Genomic DNA, 16,359 nt, shown 5'->3' on the forward strand with positions numbered 1-16,359 from the left:
TCTGCAAAATTTTACTCCAAGCTACTAACATGTGGGCACGCTAGCATGCCATGCAGGCAGGGTTTACGCTCGGATATAGTAGAAATCACTGTATTTGAACCAAACAGCAAGTTAGATGATGATAAATCCGTATTTTACAAGTTTTAGCATCAAATTGAACATCCAACGGAAGTTCTGTGACTGCTAGTGATATTACCTCTTCTTGGAAAGTATGCTTCGTGCATATGGTTTTGCTCCAGTGTGGGTTAAATGGATTATGATATGTGTTACGTCAGTGAAATTTTATGTGCATTTTAATGGCCAAATGTTAGATTCTTTCCAACCTTCATGTGGTCTCAAGCAAGGGGATCCTCTGTCTCCTTACCTGTTCCTGTTTGTGGTTGAGGCACTTTCGTTATTACTTCATGATGCTACGGCGAATGGGGCAATTCAGGATTTCCAGCTGAACAGAATGCTCCAGGTATTTCACATTTATTATTTGCTGATGATAGCCTTCTATTTTTTAAGGGTTCTTTGGAGCAAGCTCTGGCCATTAAATGAATTCTGGCTGCTTATGAGGAGGGGACGGGTCAATTGTTGAGCCCGGATAAATGTTCCATTTTGTTTGGTAAACAGTGTAGTCTGGAAGATCAAGATTCTATTTTGGTGATTCTCAAAATCACCACTGATGGTTTTGAGGATAAATATCTTGGTTTACCTGTGACGGAAGGGCATATGAAGGCCGACAAATTTCAGTCTACAAAAGATAAAGCGCTTAAGCGGGTTTCAGACTGGATAGAAAAATATGCTTCTAGCGGAGTGAAGGAACTCCAGATTAAGTCAGTCGTACATGCTCTTCCGGTCTTTGCCATGGGTATTTTTAAATTTCCTACTTCTCTCTGTGAGGAGTTATCCCAGATCATTAGGAATTTTTGGTGGGGTGACGAGGAGAATAGGAAGAAAACTCATTGGCTGGCGTGGGATAAAATGACAAGACCCAAAGGAGAATGAGGTATGGGCTTGAGATTATTTAATCAAGCCCTTTTGGTGAAACAGGCTTGGCGATTATTGGTTTTTCCGGACTCGTTATGTGCAAAATGAAAGCAAAATATTATCCTCATGGGCATTTGCTGGACACTATATTTCCACATGTGACGTTGTCTACTTGGCAAGGTATTATGCATGGACTTGAGCTGCGAAAAAAGGGCATCACTTGGAGAGTTCGTGATGGTGCGAATATAAATATATGGAGGGACAATTGGCTTCCAAGAGATTCAGGTCTTCAATTTTCTGCAAAAAAGAACAGAACAAAAGTCAAATGTGTGTCTGAGTTATTCATCAGTGGCTCAAAAAGATGGGATGAGAATCTTATTAGGCATATGTTCCACCCACATGATGCCGAGGAAATTTTGAAGTTGCATATTATGACTTTGGGTGAGGGAGATTTCATTGCTTGGCACTACGAGAAAAATGGGTTCTCGGTTAAGAGTTCGTATAGAGTGGTGCTGAACACTAAGGACTCTATGATTGAGTTAGGGAGTTCAAGTGGTGCTGTAAATGGGGAAAATGAGGATATGGAATATTATTTGGAAGGCTCAGGTCCCTCAAAAAATCAAAATTTTCGCATGGCGTGCTGCTACACACAGTTTGGTGCTTCAAGTTAACAGAGTTAAACACCACCAAACTACCAATGGTTTGTGCTCGATTTGTGGTGTTGAAGATGAATGTGTGTTTCATGCACTGGTGATCTGCTCCAAGGCTCGTGTGCTCCGCTTGGCGGTAGGGAGGTCCGGAATTTGCCAGGTGAAGAGTTTTTCAATTTTTCTGGGCCGGATTGGTTACTTATCTTCCTGGATCAAGTAAAGCCGCCGGTGCATGAGCAAATGTTATTCATGTTTTGGAGGTCATGGCACCTAAGGAATGATTTGATTTGGTAAGGGAAAGGAAACTATCTCCGCCTTTATGAGTTTCATCCAAAATTATTGGGCGCCCTTCTTGTCCGGTCAACCCAGTGTGAAGTTAGAGATTAGCAACAAAGGTAAAGAGAGGGTTGATGGTTTAAATTTTACTAATGATGTGCAAGAGAATTTTGTGACTTGGCAGGCTCCTGCTACGGAGTTCATTAAGATTAATATTGACGCAGTTATATGGAGGCTATAAGTGTTGCGAGTGTGGGCGTGGTGGCCAGGAACCATACTGGAGAAGTTGTCATTTCGTCTTGGGATTATACTGGGGTGTGCAATTGTAGGGGAACGCAATGGAAAACAAAAATTTTCGGTATAGCGAGCATGCCCAGGACCACTATGGAGACTGCATACAAGGTTTGATCTGATCCGTACCGACTCGAAGCGCAGCGGAAGAAGAGTCAGTGTAGATCATCGGTGCAGATCCCCGCGGCTAGGATTTACAACCTCCCAACCGCGAGGATGTACTCCCTCTCCGGACAGCCCTTCGGTAGGCGGTCGGACAGTCCCCCGGACGATGTCGCGGACAGCCCTTCGGGAGGACCCTCGAAACTCGGACGGAGACTCGGACAGCCCTTCGGGAGGACACTCGAACAGCCCCTCGGGCAAAAGATCGAAAACTACAATCTCTCTACGGGGTTGCACACATACGGTGTCAGCTATCCGGCAGGGCTTCGCCGTCCAGAACTAGTTCCTGCCGGAACCCAGACAGCCTTACGGCTCTACGAAACTCTTTTCGTGGGAGGGAGAGAAGAAGCCAGATAATGCATGGCATGTGTATGAGAGCAAGGGATGAAGAGATGGCAGCCCTCACCTCCTCTATTTATAGGAAAGCCAAGGGGTAGTGTGCCTCCATATTTTTACCAAAAAACCCCATGCATTAGGTCACACATGAGGGTGTTAAGGTAAAATGGGATGCCATGTGGAGCTCCAAGGAGCTCCACCACCCATGGCCGGCCACCCCTAGGGGCCCCCCCAAATGGGGTTCCTTCCCTTGTAAGCCACTACCTTCTAGAACTTTGACCAAGTCCAAAAAGGTGGCTCCACATAAATATCCCAAAAAGCACTTTCACTATTCACGACGACATTTTTCAGCGTCCGTTCGAACTGAAAATATTTATGTGGGCTTAGAACATTTCCAGTACCCACCATAATAATTTTCAACGCGTTCCGAAACAATTCCGGTTTTAGTGATTTTCATCTGCGAAACGCATCTGAAGTGGCTCCGGCAGCTCCGGAACATTTCCGGTTTTTATCTCAGAAAATTCCAAAAAGCTTCCAGAATGATTCTGGCACCCTCCAAGAATTATCAGGCATTTGCCGAAACCAATTTGACTTAATGGTATATCCCGAAACAACTTTTCGGTATCATCGAAACTCATCCGATGACCTCTCTGCGGTACGATTCCGCTGTCCGAAACTTTTCCGGTGTCCGAAACTTTTTCGGTGATTTTCTCTCAGACTCCCTGTCTAGTATTCAGCAGATAGATGACCCTTAAGCGTGTGACCCTATAGGTTCGGTGAAGTATAGACATGACCCGGAACCCCTTCCGATCAATGATCAACATCGGAGCCGTGGACACCCATATTGACCCCTATACCCACACGAATGAATATTCGAGTGAACCTCCCGTTGCAGTGAGCTATTCCTTTTGTTTCACGATATGTCACAAACACCCGAGGTGAGATTTATTGCATTCCTGTGGATCAACAATTTGTCCACCATGCAAGTTACCTCGTTACCGGTTTTGTTCTCTTTTCTCGTTTCCGTGTTCCGGCATCCCAGTGATCAAATCATAATGTGTCTGGCCAGACGATGATGGATACCGTTACACCGAGAGGGCCCGAGTATATCTCTCCATCGTCGGAGGAGCAAATCCCAATCTTGAGCTATCTTGTTACTTGCCATACCTTTCCGTGAACCCGTAAGACGCCGTAATAGCCACCCAGTTACGGATGACGTTTAACAAACCCCAAAGTTCACGAAGCAAGTATGAAGGAACTCGATACTCTCATGGTCTAAGGAATTATGCAAACATTAACTTCTCTGTGTTATTTAACCATTAACTTGTGACGAATGTATCTCATAGAATAACATCAAAATGGGTCGATTCAACACAAATGTTCTACCAACATCGTGCCCTCATAATTGCCAGCATAGACATGCCCATGATCAGGAAAACATGATCATCATGCAATACATGAGCCAGTCTTAGAGGCAAGACTAGGAATACATTTTACCGTTTAGTATACCACACGTGCACATGAGTTTTCCTCCGAGCCTCGTGGATATTGCAGACTCGAGAATCATTGCAGTTATAGCATGGAAGCTAAACATTCATTACAAACTTCGGAGATACAAAATAACTGATATTACTGCCTCTAGGGCATATCTCCTACAGACTCCCACTTGCACTAGAGTCATAATCCAGTTACATGGCTTCCCTAACACCAATGGCTATCCGGTGTTGCTCATGCTTTGCTCGTGGTAGAGGCTTCATCATCGGGTCTGACACATTCAGATCCGCGTGAACTTTGCGTACTTTCACTAAACCCTCTTCGACATGATGTCGAATGAGTTTATATTTGCGTTCAATATGTCTTGTCTTATGGTGCGAACTTGGGTCCCTTGCCTGAGCCACGGCGCCACTATTATCACAATACATCTCCACCAGGTCCTGGGCACTAGGAACCACACCAAGGTCTTCAAGAAATTGCTTGATCCATACCGCCTCCTTGGAGGCTTCTGAAGCAGTAACATATTCTGCCTCCGTCGTAGAATCCGCCACAGTCTTTTGTTTCGAACTTTTCCAATCTACTGCGCCACCATTCAATATGAAAACATAGTCTGATTGAGATTTGAAGTCATCTGGGTCAATCATGAAGCCTGCATCAATGTAACCACTTACAATGAGCTCTTCATCACCTCCGTACACAAGGAGTAAATCCTTGGTCCTTCTGAGGTACTTAAGAATACCCTTGACTGCGGCCCAGTGTTCCAACCCTGGATCACTTTGGTACCGGCTGCTAACACTTAGCGCATAGGAAACGTCCGGTCTTGTACATAGCATGGCATACATAATAGAACCAACTGCCGAGGCATATGGAACATCATTCATTTGCACTCGCTCATCCAGAGTCCGAGGACTCTGATTCTTGCAAAGCACTGTGCCAGGTGACATGGGGAGTAGGCCTTTCTTGGAGTTCTCCATGTTGAACCTTTTCAACACCTTGTCAATGTACGTGCTTTGGCTAAGCGCTATCAGGCGTTTTGATCTATCTCTATAGATTCTGATGCCCAATACATATGCCGCTTCACCTAAGTCTTTCATTGAAAACCTCTTTTTCAACGAGTCTTTTATTTCGCTAAGAAAATTCACGTCATTTCCAATCAACAATATGTCATCCACATACAAGATTAGAAATGCTTTTGCGCTCCCACTAAACTTCTTGTAAACACAAGATTCTTCGTCATTCCTGATGAAGCCAAACTCTTTGACCACTTCATCAAAACGAATGTTCCAGCTCCTTGACGCTTGCTTCAGACCATAAATGGCTTTCTGAAGTTTGCATACCTTCCCAGCATCCTCATGAATGACAAAACCTTCTGGCTGTATCATGTATACATCCTCTTTGAGGTTTCCATTTAGGAAAGCCGTTTTGACATCCATCTGCCATATTTCATAGTCGAAATAAGCAGCAATTGCTAGCAATATCCGAACAGACCTAAGCATAGCTACGGGCGAGAAAGTCTCATCGTAGTCCACTCCTGGAACTTGCGTGAACCCTTTCGCGACAAGTCTAGCTTTGTGGATAATAATGTTACCATCCGCGTTCGTCTTTCTTTTGAAGATCCATTTACAACCAATCGGCTTTACGCCTTCTGGAAGTTCTTCCAAGTTCCAAACTTGGTTTTCGTACATGGATTCCATTTCGGATCTCATGGCTTTGTGCCATTCTTTTGAGCTGGGCCCCGCCATCTATTCCTTGTAGTGCGCAGGTTCATCGTCTTCAAGAATGAAGATTTCGTTATGAAACCACTTAGGTGGCTGGATAGCCCTACCTGATCTGCGCGGTTCAGTTACAACATTGTCTGAAGTCTCCGCATCACATGCGACAACTTCCGGCTCGGTTGTAGGGATAATTAGCGGAATTTCTTCCGGTTCCTTAGCCATATCAACGGTTGCCGAAGATTCACTAATCTCATTAAGTTGTATTGTCCTCCCACTCACTTCTTTAGTGAGAAACTCTTTCTCAAGAAAGACTCCATGTTTTGCAAGAAACACTTTGTTTTCGGAGGCGTGGTAGAAAGAATACCCAACTGTCTCCTTGTGATAACCTACAAAGTAACATTTGTCTGATCTGGGATCAAGTTTGCTTGGCTGTAAACGCTTTACATAAGCTTCACAACCCCAAATTTTGAAAAACGACAGGTCGGGTTTCTTCCCGTGCCACATCTCATGTGGTGTCATCTCAACAGATTTAGACGGTGCTTTGTTTAGTGTGTGAGCAGCAGTAAGTAGTGTGTGACCCCAAAAATATATCGGAAGATTTGTAAGAGACATCATTGACCTTACCATGTCCAACAAGGTTCGGTTACGTCGTTCCGATACTCCATTTCTTTGTGGAGTTCCAGGAGGCGTAAGCTGTGAAACGATTCCACGGTCACTCAGATGTTGGCCAAACTCATGACTAAGATATTCGCCTCCGCGATCAGACCGCAGAAACTTAATCTTTTTGTTACGATGATTTTCTACCTCATTCTGAAATTCTTTGAACTTTTCAAAGGTTTCCGACTTATGCTTCATTAAGTAGATGTAGCCATACCTACTCAAATCATCAGTAAAAGTCACGAAGTAGAAATACCCACCCCGTGCGCCTGTGTTCATTGGACCACATACATCACTATGTATTATTTCCAATAATTCACCCGCCCGTTCAGGATGACCCGTGAACGGCGTCTTGGTCATTTTCCCCATCAGGCAAGCTTCACATGTGTCAAATGATTCAAAATCAAAAGACGGTAAAACTCCATCTTTATGAAGTCTTTTCATGCGTTTCTTATCGATGTGGCCAAGCCGACAGTGCCACATGAAAGTGGTGATGGTATCAGCCTTCTTAACGTGTTTAGCATTCACGTTAAAGACATCATTTCCACATTCAAGATTTAGTATGAAAAGGCCCCCAACAATGGGTGCAAATCCATAAAACATATCCTTACAATAAAGTGAACAACCATTGTTCTCAGACTTGTATGAATACCCATCGTGTACCAAACATGATCCGGAGATAATGTTTCTACACAACAGTGGAACAAAATAACAGTTACTTAGTTCTAAGATAAATCCTGAAGGGAGACGTAGAGGCATAATGCCGACGGCTTGAGCGGCGATCCCAGCGCCGTTTCCGACGCGCATCACGACTTCATTCTTTGCTAGCTTGCGCACCTTCTGAAGCCCCTGTATCGAGTTGCAAATGTGAGCAACCGATCCGGTATCAAATACCCAAGACTTAGAATTTTCGCTAGCAAGCAAAACGTCAATGACATTAACTTGTATAACAATTATACCTTTTCCGGTTTTCCCGGTCTTCTTATCTTCCAGATACTTCTTGCAGTTTCTCTTCCAGTGTCCTATGCCCTTGCAGTAGAAGCACTCAGTTTCATTCTTGGCTCCGCCCTTAGAGTTGCTTTGGGAGCCGGTCTTACCGGTGCCCTTGCCCTTCTTTGGCTTGCCTTTCTTCTTTTTGAAACTGGCGGTTTTATTCACAAGCAACACTTGCTTGCGATTTTTCCGCAGTCCTCCTTCTGTAGTTTTCAGCATGGCGAGCACCTCTTCCGGTGTCTTCTCCATCCCTGTCATGTTGTAGTTCATGAAAAAACTGTCGTAAGACGGGGGGAGTGAAGAAAGCAACATGTCCATCATATGGCCAGGTGAAAGTGGAAATTCCAGGGTTTTAAGCCTTTCAGCATAGCCAATCATTTTGACCACGTGTTCGCCAACTGAACTACCCTCAGCCATCTTGCAATCCATCAAAGCCTTCATGATATCATATTGTTCAGACTTTGCGGTTTCCCTGTACAGAGCATCCAATTCCCGGATCATACCAAGGGGTTTATGGAATTCAAAACGTTTTTGAAGCTCTGGACTCATGCAAGCTAGCATGAGGCACTGCACTAAGTTGTGATCATCATCCTTAGTGGCCCAGACATTTTGTACATCTTCCGGGGCCTCTGCCGCAGGTTTAGCTGGAAGATCATACTCTAGCACATACAACTTCTTAGCGCTCCTGAGGACAATCCTCAGGTTGCGGACCCAGTCCGCATAGTTGTTTCCAGTCGCAGCTAACTTCTCTTTCTCTAACATCGGGCCTAAGTTGAACGCGGTGTTGCGAGCCATTTGATCTACAACGGAAAACACAGGTTTCACTTAGACTTTGTTTATAATGAAATTTGCACTAGTGAATAAACATTTTATTCTAAAAATGCACTCCCACTCAAATCAATATCTCTCAAAATTGATCATGAGTGATTGAAGATCCATGTCTTGATTGTTCGCCATTGGTGTAACACCACTGATGACAAAAATCTTAACCGGTGGGCCAACTTGCCAATCACATCACTATGTGACTCTTGTTCATCTTTCGATGCGTGTGTTCCGAGCTCATGATGGTCATGCCTGAACGTCAAGACAACCAAGTGATCTCGCTGCAAGGTCTCAACTCACCCGCCTCACACTTCTCTAATCGTTCGTACCTGTGTGACACGGCGCACCCCGAAAAGATAGGTGCCGTGACGGTGCTACACTTGGGAGAACACTATCTACTTGATATTTTAAGTGAGAGAACACCCTAATAAAAGCGACTACCGCGCAATCAAGAAGGGTGCATCAAGAGGGATAAACATCTCAGGCAATTCATAATAGCATGATATGGTATAGCCTCTTCTGATGGAGAAGTCAAGTATTTCTTCGTCTCCGGCATTCGCGTCGGTGTTCACCTTCGTGAAGATTGCCACCACCTTGTCGAGGCACCAGATAATATTGCTATCTCCATAGCTAATAAAATAAGTGAATTACTTAAGGTTGACACGCAGGTCATTAAAGTGCAATCATATGGCTCCAGCCATCATGCCGAATCATGACACGCAGGTCATGTTAATTACATCATATAGTCATATCATACATAATCAAATTGAATATGAGCATTGATATACCACATCACATGCACATCCTACAAAACCAAGTTAGACGCCTCTAATCGGTTTATGCAAAATTTTATTTTACGTGGCTTCTAAGGTTTTGACTTAAACCGCAGCTACCAACGTTTTATCATCAAGTATGATTATTCAAGTTGCTAGATTAACATCTCAGGGTGTATGAAACACGAGATAATTAAATCTCGAGCCCCATACTAAACTTCGTCATACGCATGACCCCCGTGCAGATCATATCTACAATGCCCTTTCATCTGCAATTTCATCTTTCTTTTGACTATGGCAGAACCCAAAGAACTGATAGCACTTCCATGATCAATCAGGATCACAGATTGCCAGAACTTTGTCAAATTCCACCATGCTGTCTCGAGATTGAGCAAACGCAAATTCTAGGGAAGCGACAAGAACGTCGGGTAACAGATTTCATCTGTCACCCGCATAAATAATTTTCAGCAATAGATCTCATCTACTCCAAAATTATATTATGCAATACCCATACATCTCCATGTATTCTAGATCGTAACCTGCATCTACGCATAGCACGGCTCTTGATGCCACTGTAGGGGAACGCAATGGAAAATGAAAATTTTCGGTATAGCGAGCATGCCCAGGACCACTATGGAGACTGCATACAAGGTTTGATCTGATCCGTACCGACTCGAAGCGCAGCGGAAGAAGAGTCGGTGTAGATCGTTGGTGCAGATCCCCGCAGCTAGGATTTACAACCTCCCAACCGCGAGGATGTACTCCCTCTCCGGACAGCCCTTCGGGAGGCGGTCGGACAGTCCCCCGGACGATGTCGCGGACAGCCCTTCGGGAGGACCCTCGAAACTCGGACGAAGACTCGGACAACCCTTCAGGAGGACACTCGAACAGCCCCTCGGGCAAAAGATCAAAACTACAATCTCTCTACGGGGTTGCACACATACGGTGTCAGCTATCCGGCAGGGCTTTGCCGTCCAGAACTAGTTCCTGCCGGAACCCAGATAGCCTTACGGCTCTACGAAACTCTTTTCGTGGGAGGGAGAGAAGAAGCCAAATAATGCATGGCATGTGTATGAGAGCAAGGGACGAAGAGATGGCAGCCCTCATCTCCTCTATTTATAGGAAAACCAAGGGGTAGTGTGCCTCCACAATTTTTTACCAAAAAACCCCATGCATTAGGTTACACATGAGGGTTTTAAGGTAAAAATGGGATGCCATGTGGAGCTCCAAGGAGCTCCACCACCCATGGCCGGCCACCCCTAGGGGGCCCCCTCAAATGGGGTTCCTTCCCTTGTAAGCCACTTCCTTCTAGAACTTTGACCAAGTCCAAAAAGGTGGCTCCACATAAATATCCCAAAAAGCACTTTCACTATTCACGAAGACATTTTTCAGCGTCCGTTCGAACTGAAAATATTTATGTGGGCTTAGAACATTTCCAGTACCCACCATAATAATTTTCAACGCGTTCCGAAACAATTCCGGTTTTAGTGATTTTCATCTGCGAAACGCATCTGAAGTGACTCCGGCAGCTCCGGAACATTTCCGGTTTTTATTTCAGAAAATTCCAAAAAGCTTCCAGAATGATTCTGGCACCCTCCAAGAATTATCAGGCATTTGCCGAAACCAACTTGACTTAATGGTATATCCCAAAACAACTTTTCGGCATCATCGAAACTCATCCGATGACCTCTCTGCGGTACGATTCCGCTATCCGAAACTTTTCCGGTGTCCGAAACTTTTTCGGTGATTTTCTCTCAGACTCCCTGTCTAGTATTCAGCAGATAGATGACCCTTAAGCGTGTGACCCTATAGGTTCGGTGAAGTACAGACATGACCCGGAACCCCTTCCGATCAATGATCAACATCGGAGCCGTGGACACCCATATTGACCCCTATACCCACACAAATGAATATTCGAGTGAACCTCCCGTTGCAGTGTATTCCTTTTGTTTCACGATATGTCACAAACACCCGAGGTGAGATTTATTGCATTCCTGTGGATCAACAATTTTTCCACCATGCAAGTTACCTCGTTACCGGTTTTGTTCTCTTTTCTCGTTTCCATGTTCCGGCATCCCAGTGATCAAATCACAATGTGTCTGGCCAGACGATGATGGATACCGTTACACCGAGAGGGCCCGAGTATATCTCTCCATCGTCGGAGGAGCAAATCCCAATCTTGAGCTATCTTGTTACTTGCCATACTTTTCCGTGAACCCGTAAGCCGCCGTAATAGCCACCCAGTTACGGATGACGTTTAACAAACCCCAAAGTTCACGAAGCAAGTATGAAGGAACTCGATACTCTCATGGTCTAAGGAATTATGCAAACATTAACTTCTCTGTGTTATTAACCATTAACTTGTGACGAATGTATCTCATAGCATAACATCAAAATGGGTCGATTCAACACAAATGTTCTACCAACATCGTGCCCTCATAATTGCCAGCATAGACATGCCCATGATCAGGAAAACATGATCATCATGCAATACATGAGCCAGTCTTAGAGGCAAGACTAGGAATACATTTTACCGTTTAGTATACCACACGTGCACATGAGTTTTCCTCCGAGCCTCGTGGATATTGCAGACTCAAGAATCATTGCAGTTATAGCATGGAAGCTAAACATTCATTACAAACTTTGGAGATACAAAATAACTGATATTACTGCCTCTAGGGCATATATCCTACAGCAATAGCATGGATGAAGCGGAACTTAGAGCGACACTTTGCGGGGCTATACATTGGTATAACTCTCCACAAACCCACCATTGAAGAAACTGATTGCTCTTTAGTGGCTTTTTTTCTTGCCAATGATCTTCTAGACAGGTCTCCTCTAGCTGATCTAAAGATAGAAGCATTAAGTTCATCCAAGTAGATATGATAAATTGCAAGATATCCAAGATTAACAGAAGGGCTAATAGGGTGGCGCATGAGATTGGGAAGTTCAGCTTTGATAATAGGTTCGATGGTGTGCTTCTTCCGCCCTGCGTGGCTAAATTCATAACGGATGATTGTATGAATATTTTAATTTAATTAATATATGGGATGGGTTTTCAAAAAACATAGAAGAACATCCTTCCACTCCTAGCCCGGCCTCAGCCATTGAGTCTGGGCCGGCCGGCCCACACAACATCTAGTACTTGCCTTTGAAGACCCTCTTCAAAGAGTACCATACTAACCTGATGGCTGACTCTTATTACCATGATTTCTTATTACCATCTAATCGAGCTACAAGCAAGATGCATGCCACTATAATAGCATGATGAGCCGGCCCACTCATCATCCAAAGAATAACAAACATCATGTAAAAACAACAAGAACCTCTATGTGCAGAGACGTTGATGGGAGATATTTGAGATCGTCAGTCGTTGTGCATGCTAAGATCGTACCCTGGAATTCAATGCTGGACCTCAACCTCAACCTACGCGAGGATCAGTGGCACTAGACGTGTCAAATGTGGTTCATGAGCAGCCTCAGTAAGTTCTCTCCTTAATCTGGAAGATAGGTGGACAATGTTTCAAGAGGTGAGAACAACGTAGCAGTTATACTAGACTTAGAGGAAACCAATTTCTTATAATCGGTTTGAGGAGGATAAATTCATGTTTTCTCGTGTAATGTGCACCTAACCAAAACGTTATAACACTACACGACAGCGGCATCCGCGACTCTTAAGTTTACTTGGCCGGCCATCCTCGGAGTAACAATCCCCCAATAGCCCTCCTCTCCAGCGTTTCCATTCCGCCGTCACCCAACACCCCCCTCCCGGCGCACCCTCACCCACGCCCCCCCACACACTCTACCACCGTCCCACCGCCAAAATGGCTAGATCCCACTGCCACCGCTCTCGGCTTCTGATCAGAAGCGCGGATCCACGCCGCCATGGGCCGCCCTGAGTCTATGGTTGCAGTGGAGCGTCCTCCTCCCGCGGCGATGCTTCCTGCTTCCTTGATCTCCCATTGACACCACCACCGCAGAGGAAATACTTGGCGTGAGGCAGCGGGCCTGGGGACGTGGGTAGAGGAGATCACCGACCGTGAAACACGCGAGAAGATTTGGATTGAATCTTCCCAATTGGCGGTGCTGGCCACGTGTGAATATGCCATAAGATTGGTATGCCTCCACGGCGCCAACGCCCAACACAGCTTCGACAATGGCCTGCCACAGTTGATGCCCGTTGACCCTCGGGTCGCTACCGTATGGGAGACGTGGGAAGATCGGAGGCATGTGAGCGCGTCGAGATGGAGCATGTCGACGAGGCATATATGGCGGAGCTCCGCCACCTATACCAGGAGCATGGCAAGCAGGAGCATTGGTTGTATGAGCTATACAAGTCCGGGGCAGCAGTGGTCATCGATCTTTGCTCCAGCGATGACGACGGAGACAGCGATGGCGGTGGTGGTGGCGACGGAGTGTGTCAGGCAGTGTTGGCGGAGCGGGCGAGGATGCCATGATCGAATCAGACCGGGAGAGGTTGATGAACGAGAGAGCTAGTGAGTAGTATTTTTATTTTTTATGCAAGCTAATTCCAATTTCTTTAACTTATGTAATATAGTTTATGCAACTAGTTGAATCAAATTCGAATCAAGTTTGATGTAGTTGTTTGAATCAAATTTGCACCAAATTTGCGTTCAGTTTTTTTAAGGAGTTCAGTTTAGGACTTTGGTTAGAAGCGACACCTTTTTAGAGGAGCGAATATACTCCACTAAAGGATGCTCGTCCATTTGTGAATTATAGGGAATCGGTTAGCGATTCTCTTACAGGTTCTTTTGTAAGAGATTGACATGTCCTCTTCCCCACTAATCTCCCTCCCCCTGATTTTAACTATACCCCTTTCTCCCTAATGATAGTCTTCATTCTACTTTTTTGTGAGGGAAAACTCTGCTGAGTTTTATACATCAAATGGAATGTTGATATGACAACTTACAATAACAAGGAATACCAAGCCCAACAAAGCGTCCAACACCAAGTTCTAGAGCATACTTAATTTGCTAATCTATCTGAATCATGATTACCTCTTCTCTCTGCATGCACAATGGTAAATTACACCTGCTCGCTCTGTGACCTCCAATATAATAATCGCATGGGTTCCTCCTGCTGTTTCATGCACAACGCCGACTCTAAAGGGGAATCATTTTCAAACACTAATTAAGATTATTCTTAACACTAAGTAGCACACAATCAAGCGAGCAGTGCCTTCCATCGGTTTTCTTAAATTTGTTTTTAGTTTTTTAACAACTATGCACATAGTTTTTTAGTTCCTTTTTGCTTTAAAAAAATTATGATATTTTTTAAAATTCACGGTCACTTCTTAATCACAGATTTAAAAAAAAACCTGCGAACATTTTTTTTGTAATACATCTACATTTAAATCTTGAGAACATCTCTTTAAATCTGTGCAACTTTTCTGAATTTATGAATATTTTAAACATTCTTGAACGATCCACCAGACCTAACGTCATGCTACTTCCCATGAAGAAACCGACGTAAATTCAATTTCTTGACGACCATACATTAAAATGGACGGGTTCAAAGGATCTATGCATATGGATGTACGTTACTAACAACTTAAGATTTCTTCACGACCTAATCATCACACACCGCCGATCGATGTGCGGCGCCGACGTTGAGGACCAAGTGTAGCACACGATCACTCGTAGTAAGATTCAAGGAATGTGTCTGCGCGTACATAAATATATCTCTGGATTGGCCCTCAAGCCATTGCATGGCTGCACGGCCAGGCACATTTGCACGCTAGCTGCTTCATTCACTAATCAGGGTGGCCTTCTGACGTAAGAATGAATCAACCGCATGTGAAGACTATATAAACAAACGATGATGAGATTATGAGCACCACATCACCACACAACCATCACCCACAAATCAATATAGACAGTACTCATCGGCTTGCGCGCTCCAGTACTCATCACTGATCTGCTACATATATCATAGCTGTGAAGTTTCGAGGGCACACAGCCATAGATATGGCTCCAGCTCGAGTTGTTGTGGTGCTGCTGCTGGCGGTCAGCTGTGCGCTGCTGTCTGTGGCTGCGGACACCACAAATACTCCATCCCCACAACCGTTTGTATGGCAGAAGGCGCATGCGACGTTTCTACGGCGACGCTGACGCCTCCGACACAATGGGTAATCATTCAAGTCACACAACTACATATATCTTGTGTGTGCATGCCCGCTTCATCTTGTTCTTCTGTCTATTAAACCTTGCGATGGATATTATATATTACAGGTGGCGCATGCGGGTATGGCAACCTCTTCTCTGAAGGATACGGGACACGCACGGCGGCTTTGAGCACCGTGCTATTCAACAACGGCGCCGCGTGCGGGCAGTGTTACAAGATCGCCTGTGATCGCAAGCGCGCGGACCCGTTGTTTTGTAAGCCTGGCGTGACGGTGACCGTGACGGCCACTAACTTTTGCCCACCGAACGACGCCCTCCCCAATGATAATGGTGGCTGGTGCAACACGCCAAGGCCGCACTTCGACATGGCCCAGCCGGCCTGGGAGAAAATCGGTGTTTATAAAGGTGGCATCATCCCCGTAATGTACTAGAGGTATATATGCGCCTCTTATAAGTTCATAAATTAGTCCAATGTCACCGGAGCCACATAACATCAACTCTTTCTATGCCACTGCCATAAACAAGCAGGGTTCCGTGCGTGAAGCGGGGCGGCGTGAGGTTCAAAATCAATGGTCACGATTACTTCAATCTTGTGCTTGTGAGCAATGTTGCTGCAACAGGCTCGATCGAGTCCATGGATGTCAAGAGCAATGATTCTGAAGACTGGATGCCTATGGCACGAAATTGGGGTGCTAACTGGCACTCGTTGGCGAACCTTAGCGAAAAGATGCTCTCCTTCAGACTAACCAACACTGATGGACACATGCTTGTGTTCAACGACATTGTGCCAAAGGGGTGGACCTTTGGGCAATCATTTGTTAGCAAAGTGCAATTCTAGCAAGCAATGTGTGCCGACCAATTAATTTACCAGGGCAAGGTATTGATTTGTAATAATTAATTGCATAAAGTGCAAGTTATGGTGCTTAATGTGTGTGTGCTGCTTGTAGCACTGATCTAATTTTAAAATTCAGTTTCTTCATATTCACTGTGTAGTTCGTATGGTGTATAAAAGATCCAGTTCATTCTGTCGATTGAGTATTCTACAAATTTACTTATATAATGCATTCTGTAAATAG

At 44.8% G+C, this 16,359-nt stretch overlaps 1 pseudogene; it reads left to right on the top strand.

Annotated features, from left to right (window-relative positions):
- Nucleotides 1–15,127: 15,127 nt before the first annotated feature.
- LOC123064424 (expansin-A24-like) lies at nt 15,128–16,146 on the top strand (annotated as a pseudogene).
- Nucleotides 16,147–16,359: the final 213 nt, after the last annotated feature.

Source organism: Triticum aestivum, chromosome 3B (genome assembly GCF_018294505.1).
Source record: "Triticum aestivum cultivar Chinese Spring chromosome 3B, IWGSC CS RefSeq v2.1, whole genome shotgun sequence".
In the NCBI taxonomy this organism is placed as follows: domain Eukaryota; kingdom Viridiplantae; phylum Streptophyta; class Magnoliopsida; order Poales; family Poaceae; genus Triticum; species Triticum aestivum.